The sequence below is a fragment of the Schistocerca cancellata genome, chromosome 5 (assembly GCF_023864275.1).
Source record: "Schistocerca cancellata isolate TAMUIC-IGC-003103 chromosome 5, iqSchCanc2.1, whole genome shotgun sequence".
Lineage (NCBI taxonomy): Eukaryota > Metazoa > Arthropoda > Insecta > Orthoptera > Acrididae > Schistocerca > Schistocerca cancellata.
Window position 1 is genome coordinate 720,180,270 of NC_064630.1, and position 7,305 is coordinate 720,187,574.

Here is a 7,305-nt window from a genome sequence, read left to right on the forward strand (position 1 = left end):
TGAGAAATGTACAAAATGTGACTTACCCAGCTTTTTCCATGGGCTATTCATTTTTCTGTCACTTTTCTCTTTTCTGCGGACACATTTCACAAACCTCGAGATATCGACGAGATGTATTAGCATCTTTGCACTCCATAGCTCATATTCTTTGTATATTTACATCTATGTCGCTTTTGTGATCGATTTACCTCGCGTGCTACACGAAATTTAAACTTAAGCGTTTATGTCATTATTTCAAAACTTTCTAACGCACAGTGTATGTGAAACAGCAGATAAAATCACAACACCACAGGCAGCTGCTCTTACACACCATGTCGTAGCTTTATAGCGTTCAATAGGTTACAACATCCCACGTTAAGTATCCTCGAAATTTCGCTTTCAACGTATGTCAGTTTCATAATTACTTGTATTATATGTGACGACTGATTGTTTCCATGATGCTCGAAAATGACTACGTGTCGAAATTGCAGTCACAGTAAGAAATATTTTTAAATTCTAAAGCGGAACGACTTTATTAAAAAAAAAAAGACCACTACGTTTTCACCATAAGTGAGATTTGAGGTCCATAAATCTGGGTCTGCTTTTATACCTTAGTGATTTATCAAAAAAGTGTTTCTTATGCAACTTGTACTTGGGTATTAGTTTATTGGAAAATATGAAAATAAAAATTGTCTGTAAATTTTTTATCTCAGGATGAAGAGGATAATATAACAATGTACACACACCTTCCAGAGGCCAATGATTACGCAGATTTGCTGTAAGCAGTTTATGACACAATTTAAGCAGCAACTTACAAACAAAACAACAGCATGCAGTTGGCTCGTATGGTTGTTGGATAAGGAGTTGAAGTACTCATTTTTTCAGTGACTGGAATATATTTTGAGCTATTGCAATTTACTGCTTAAACAGTTCGAATCTAATGTTTGATTCGCAATATTAACTGCGCCGATGTTATCAGCGGGTAAGCCCAGCGTAGATTAAGGCACATTCATTCCTAATATTGCTATAGAATCATTTTCTATGCTATGATTATGTAAAATAATTGTGTACATTTTTGATGATGATTTTAGATGGTAGTTACAATCGTAGAATTATAACCTACGTACCATCTCAGTCGGCGTCCAATACGCATACGACGGTGCAGTTATCACTCTCCTACATTTATTTAATTAAATAAAGTTGTATGTAATGACGTGCAACTAGATGGGTGCAGTAGATAAAATGGTGGAGAAACAGTTTACGCGACCTGTGAGAAAGCAGAGAGCGACGCAGTTGGTGGAAGAGGTATGTGATATATAATGGACGTTGTGAGTATTAGTGCTGAAAACGCTTCATGTTTTCGAGTGTATAGTATTGTAATAAAAAAGATACTTCTGAATTTGGATGTGTTTGTGTATGGATTTTAACGAAAGATTATTCGGACTTACATCTGAGATGTTCTCGAATGATGGAGAACTGATCGACTCATGCCTCTGCATTTAATCCTAATTGCACTCGCATAAATGGTTTGCCAGTGAAAGACATTTTAACGTATATCGAAGAACATCATTTATGTCAGCCACTGGTAATTTAAATACCAACATTTCAAACTTAAATGTTACGTATTTTTACGGCCTATCCTGAGACCTGGTTCACTCAGGAACGACTAGAAGCAAACGCAAGGGAACGAGAATTTGCAGGCAAATTCGCCAGTTTTCGCTGCCATCCGCTTGTATATGCGAACAAGGTTTCGCCCTAGAGGGAGCGGAAGAGAACACGAGAACATGAGGTAACGAGCATAGCCTATGTACGCTGGTTCATAGTTTTTTGTCACTAATAATCGTCACACCGGATACAAAACCACACAGCAAGAGCCACGATGAAATACACTCCTGGAAATAGAAAAAAGAACACATTGACACCGGTGTGTCAGACCCACTATACTTGCTCCGGACACTGCGAGAGGGCTGTACAAGCAATGATCACACGCACGGCACAGCGGACACACCAGGAACCGCGGTGTTGGCCGTCGAATGGCGCTAGCTGCGCAGCATTTGTGCACCGCCGCCGTCAGTGTCAGCCAGTTTGCCGTGGCATACGGAGCTCCATCGCAGTCTTTAACACTGGTAGCATGCCGCGACAGCGTGGACGTGAACCGTATGTGCAGTTGACGGACTTTGAGCGAGGGCGTATAGTGGGCATGCGGGAGGCCGGGTGGACGTACCGCCGAATTGCTCAACACGTGGGGCGTGAGGTCTCCACAGTACATCGATGTTGTCGCCAGTGGTCGGCGGAAGGTGCACGTGCCCGTCGACCTGGGACCGGACCGCAGCGACGCACGGATGCACGCCAAGACCGTAGGATCCTACGCAGTGCCGTAGGGGACCGCACCGCCACTTCCCAGCAAATTAGGGACACTGTTGCTCCTGGGGTATCGGCGAGGACCATTCGCAACCGTCTCAATGAAGCTGGGCTACGGTCCCGCACACCGTTAGACCGTCTTCCGCTCACGCCCCAACATCGTGCAGCCCGCCTCCAGTGGTGTCGCGACAGGCGTGAATGGAGGGACGAATGGAGACGTGTCGTCTTCAGCGATGAGAGTCGCTTCTGCCTTGGTGCCAATGATGGTCGTATGCGTGTTTGGCGCCGTGCAGGTGAGCGCCACAATCAGGACTGCATACGACCGAGGCACACAGGGCCAACACCCGGCATCATGGTGTGGGGAGCGATCTCCTACACTGGCCGTACACCACTGGTGATCGTCGAGGGGACACTGAATAGTGCACGGTACATCCAAACCGTCATCGAACCCATCGTTCTACCATTCCTAGACCGGCAAGGGAACTTGCTGTTCCAACAGGACAATGCACGTCCGCATGTATCCCGTGCCACCCAACGTGCTCTAGAAGGTGTAAGTCAACTACCCTGGCCAGCAAGATCTCCGGATCTGTCCCCCATTTGAGCATGTTTGGGACTGGATGAAGCGTCGTCTCACGCGGTCTGCACGTCCAGCACGAACGCTGGTCCAACTGAGGCGCCAGGTGGAAATGGCATGGCAAGCTGTTCCACAGGACTACATCCAGCATCTCTACGATCGTCTCCATGGGAGAATAGCAACCTGCATTGCTGCGAAAGGTGGATATACACTGTACTAGTGCCGACATTGTGCATGCTCTGTTGCCTGTGTCTATGTGCCTGTGGTTCTGTCAGTGTGATCATGTGATGTATCTGACCCCAGGAATGTGTCAATAAAGTTTCCCCTTCCTGGGACAATGAATTCACGGTGTTCTTATTTCAATTTCCAGGAGTGTACTTTGATATTCGGAGGGAATTATTTTGCATGCTGACTGCGCTGATTCTGTGAAGAAAGAAAAATCTCATATGAAAAGAATTTGTATGTAAGCGTTAAATACTGGAGGTAGTGCGCAAAACACTGAGCCGCAGCCCCAGCTTTACTTAGCACTGTTCCACAACTCTGCACATACGCCGGTTAATGCTTCTTGCTGGTTTCTCATTACAACTAAGGAGAAAATATAAAAGTAGAACATTAATTACCGACGCCCAAGACAACCTGAAGAATGGCTAGCACCTCGACTCTACTTATTAGCTACCGGAGGCAGTTACGTTCGTTATGTGAAGTCCTTAGACGATTTTATTAAAGTACGTATAAGGTAGATAACATCAATGATATATGATTAATGAAATGAAAAATACCCATACCACTTGTCACATAGACTACGTGATAAAATCTGCTGTATAGTTTTAAGACGACAGATAGTGCAATCCAGAGTAAATGATTTTTGTTTATGCTGAATATTCCCAAGATAACAATAATACGAGCATCAAACATGTAATTACAGCTACTGTGAATGTAAGCAACAAGCCTGATTAGATCTTTCACACATTTTTTAATTTTTATTGATATAACAGTTATGTGTTAAACTTTGTTTACTTTCGAAATATTTGTCGTGCTTTTACTTATTTATAAAAAGAAATACAAAGGTTGTGCTTTTTCACATACAAGCATCTAACAACCTCACCGTCCAACGTCTTTCTCACGTCCCGAGTTGGACCTTCGAGTGCTTCGACAATTTCCTATGAATCATATTTATTTTCCTTGCGCATTTGTGCTGTGGATCTCTTGGATGGGAGAAGCTCGTATGATATCCATATCCTTCTATCACCAATGTTGACCACGCCGTCGTTCATGTAACTCCTGTCAGTGCCAGAACTAGATACGGTAGCAGACGAAAGAGTTATGCATGGCTAGCGGTCTAGCGGTGAAGGAGAGACAACGCGAACTTCCTTTGATGGTTCGCTAAAAGACCGAGCAGCATTGGGACACGAAAGAACACTAGCGAATAGGAACCGAACAAGACCGAATGCTGTACACTTGCGCTCGCCTTCGGTTTACACTAGCGAGAAATTTCGTTTGCCGATGCTCCTCAGTTTGCTTTCGCCACGGTGCAAACCAGTGCCAAGCCTTTTTGTAGGAGACCACACGTTGTCCCGAAGCCGATTTACAAAAGTGTGTGTTAACAAGAAGTGGCATCGTAACCTGATGATACTTCATTTAAGGTTGCAACTAGTCGGAAATACGAAAAGTTGTTAGTATATAATGTATTTTAGCGGTTTCAAGATGCATTTCTGAAATAAGTCAGAATTCTAGACTTACATTCCCCAGATTAAATTGAAAGGTAACTTCTTTGGACTATTTAATTGATTGAGAATGTTGGCAAAATTTAGGGTACTGAGAACATTCATTTTCCCAAACAAAATTGTACTAAACAAGTTATAGATTGAATACCCTAAACAACTAACAGATGCTTTAATACTTCCCTGGGTGGATCCTGGGTGGCAAAGACAGTTTAACTAGGTGATCAGTGAGTCAAGTACTCTGGCCCTAAAAATGTGAATAGCGCAAGCTGAATTGATCTGACGCTGAGCAGAATTTGACTGATCCAATCTACTGAAGTTTCTTTACATAGTTTAACATTTTTTTTAAATGTTAAGGATAATAAGTTGCCGTCTCTTCATGTAAGAATAGATGATGAATGCAGCTAGCCGCTAACTTTGTGTAATGTCTCGTCTGTATAGACGTGTATCTGTTGCCTTTAAGATCCCTTCACCTTCACACATAAATCTATACAGTAAAGTAAGGACCTCCCATTTGTCGGCTGATCCGTGATAAGACAGGCGAAAAGTTAGACTAATGGAGGATTATTAGTATTTTCTCTATTTTCATTCGCTCTCTCTCTTTCTCTCCTTTATCTATGTACAGTTTTTAATATAATATTTCATTACGTGAAATCAGTCAAATAGAATCTTTGGTGGAGTGCTTCGTCTTGGTAATCAGCGGCTGGCTTGCTGTAAGAGATCTTTACATTTATTATTACTGTTAAACACTGCATTCAGTCGGGAGAATCAATCGTGTGGACAATTTGTTCCTTTTACGAAAGATTGCGAATTCCAGATGTGTACGAAGCCTTTTTGGACGATTTAACACAGACTCAGTGATTGCAGGCTCTCTTCGACACAGCTGAAACTTCCCCACTAATTACAGGGCCAACGTGATCATCAAATGATTCAGAAAAAAACTCATTCGTTCATTCACTCCAGAAAAAACAAGTCACAAACCTTATTTATGAAGGAAATTGTGTATTCAATCCATCTCCATTACATGTCCAAATCTCCGGTGATTCCACGTCTTAATTATTTTCCGTTTACAGTCTCTTTCTCTTCAAACAAACCGCTAGCGGCACAAATGTTAATTGGCTCGCTTTAGCGAGAAGAAAAGCAGAATATGTATCTCTCAGAAACACGTCAATCCTTCAACAGATACTACAGAAGCTGTCCTAGTTACCACTCTAACAACCATGGAGAATCCATATATGCATCTCTGTTATTCCAAAGAATAAACGTACTAGAAAATACTTTGGCGTCGACGAGCTGTCACCGCATATATTACGAGAAAATCAGATCAGATACTTTTCCAAAGTGAATGAATGTGGATGGTTTGATTTACAATGATTAATTGGTGCGTGGTAGAGGGTATTTTCTGTGGGGACATTACAATAGGTGCAGCAGAGAGCAAGTAGCGATTGAGATGGATACGGCCTGACAATGCTGGAGCGGCATTACGTTACCCTGTTTACTTCGTGCGGCCACGTGACTTGCAGCTGGCGACATGTGTGCGACGGAGGAGGCGAGACGTCGAGGCGGCACCTGTGAATCGATCACGGCCACGAAAAATATGCAAAAGTCTATCGGTCTAGCGATCAGGCAGACGGATCGCAATTTCCTCTCTACCAGAGCCCTGAAATACTGGTAGATTTCAGTGTGTGTCACACCCATTCGCTGGTCGTACCAAGGACCAATTTGGCTCACTTATACGACAGAGCGCACAGGGATACCAAACGTCAAAACTGGTAAACCAAAAGCGGATAAGGGTGCCCTCGGCAAACGAGTAATTCGAGACGTTTGAAGTCACATTGTAGGTACAGTAAGAACTTCACCACAGCCTCCCCAGTCTAAACTACTTGTGCCGCGCGGTTAGAGGCGCCTTATCATTGACTGCGCGGCCCCTCCCGCCGGAGGTTAGAGTCCTCCCTTGGACATGGCTGTGTGTGTTTTCTTAGCATAGGTTAGTTTAAGTAGTGTGTAAGTCTAGGGATCGATGACCTCTGCCGTTTGATCCCTTAAGAACTCACACACATTTGAACATTTTTTAAATTACTCATAAGTGAAATCAGTCTCAGGACAGGTCCCAAGTACCAACCACACATGCCAGAGCTTCGACCAGAACTGCTCACCAGATTAAAGTCCCGCACCCGAGTGCTCCGCACCTCTCCAGAAAAAAAAATTCCGTTTTCCCACAAAGTGCACAAACGACACCACCTCCACTCCATCTTGAGCCAATCACAGGGCTCTAGAGGCGCTAAATCTCTCCTCCCACATGACAACACAAGTTCATGTCCAGCCAGAGCAAGAGTTAAGAAACCTGCACCTCTGCAATAGCCGGCCGCGGTGGTCTATCTGTTCTGGCGCTGCAGTCCGGAACCGCGGGACTGCTACGGTCGCAGGTTCGAATCCTGCCTCGGGCATGGGTGTGTGTGATGTCCTTAGGTTAGTTAGGTTTAAGTAGTTCTAAGTTCTAGGGGACTTATGACCTAAGATGTTGAGTCCCATAGTGCTCAGAGCCATTTGCCATTTGAACCATCTCTGCAATAAAAACAAACCTCCTGTTACTGGCTTTTCTAAGTTTTCACTGGCGGGGGGGGGGGGGGGGGGGGGAAGAGATGATTTTTTCCAAAGCCGTGTCTCTGC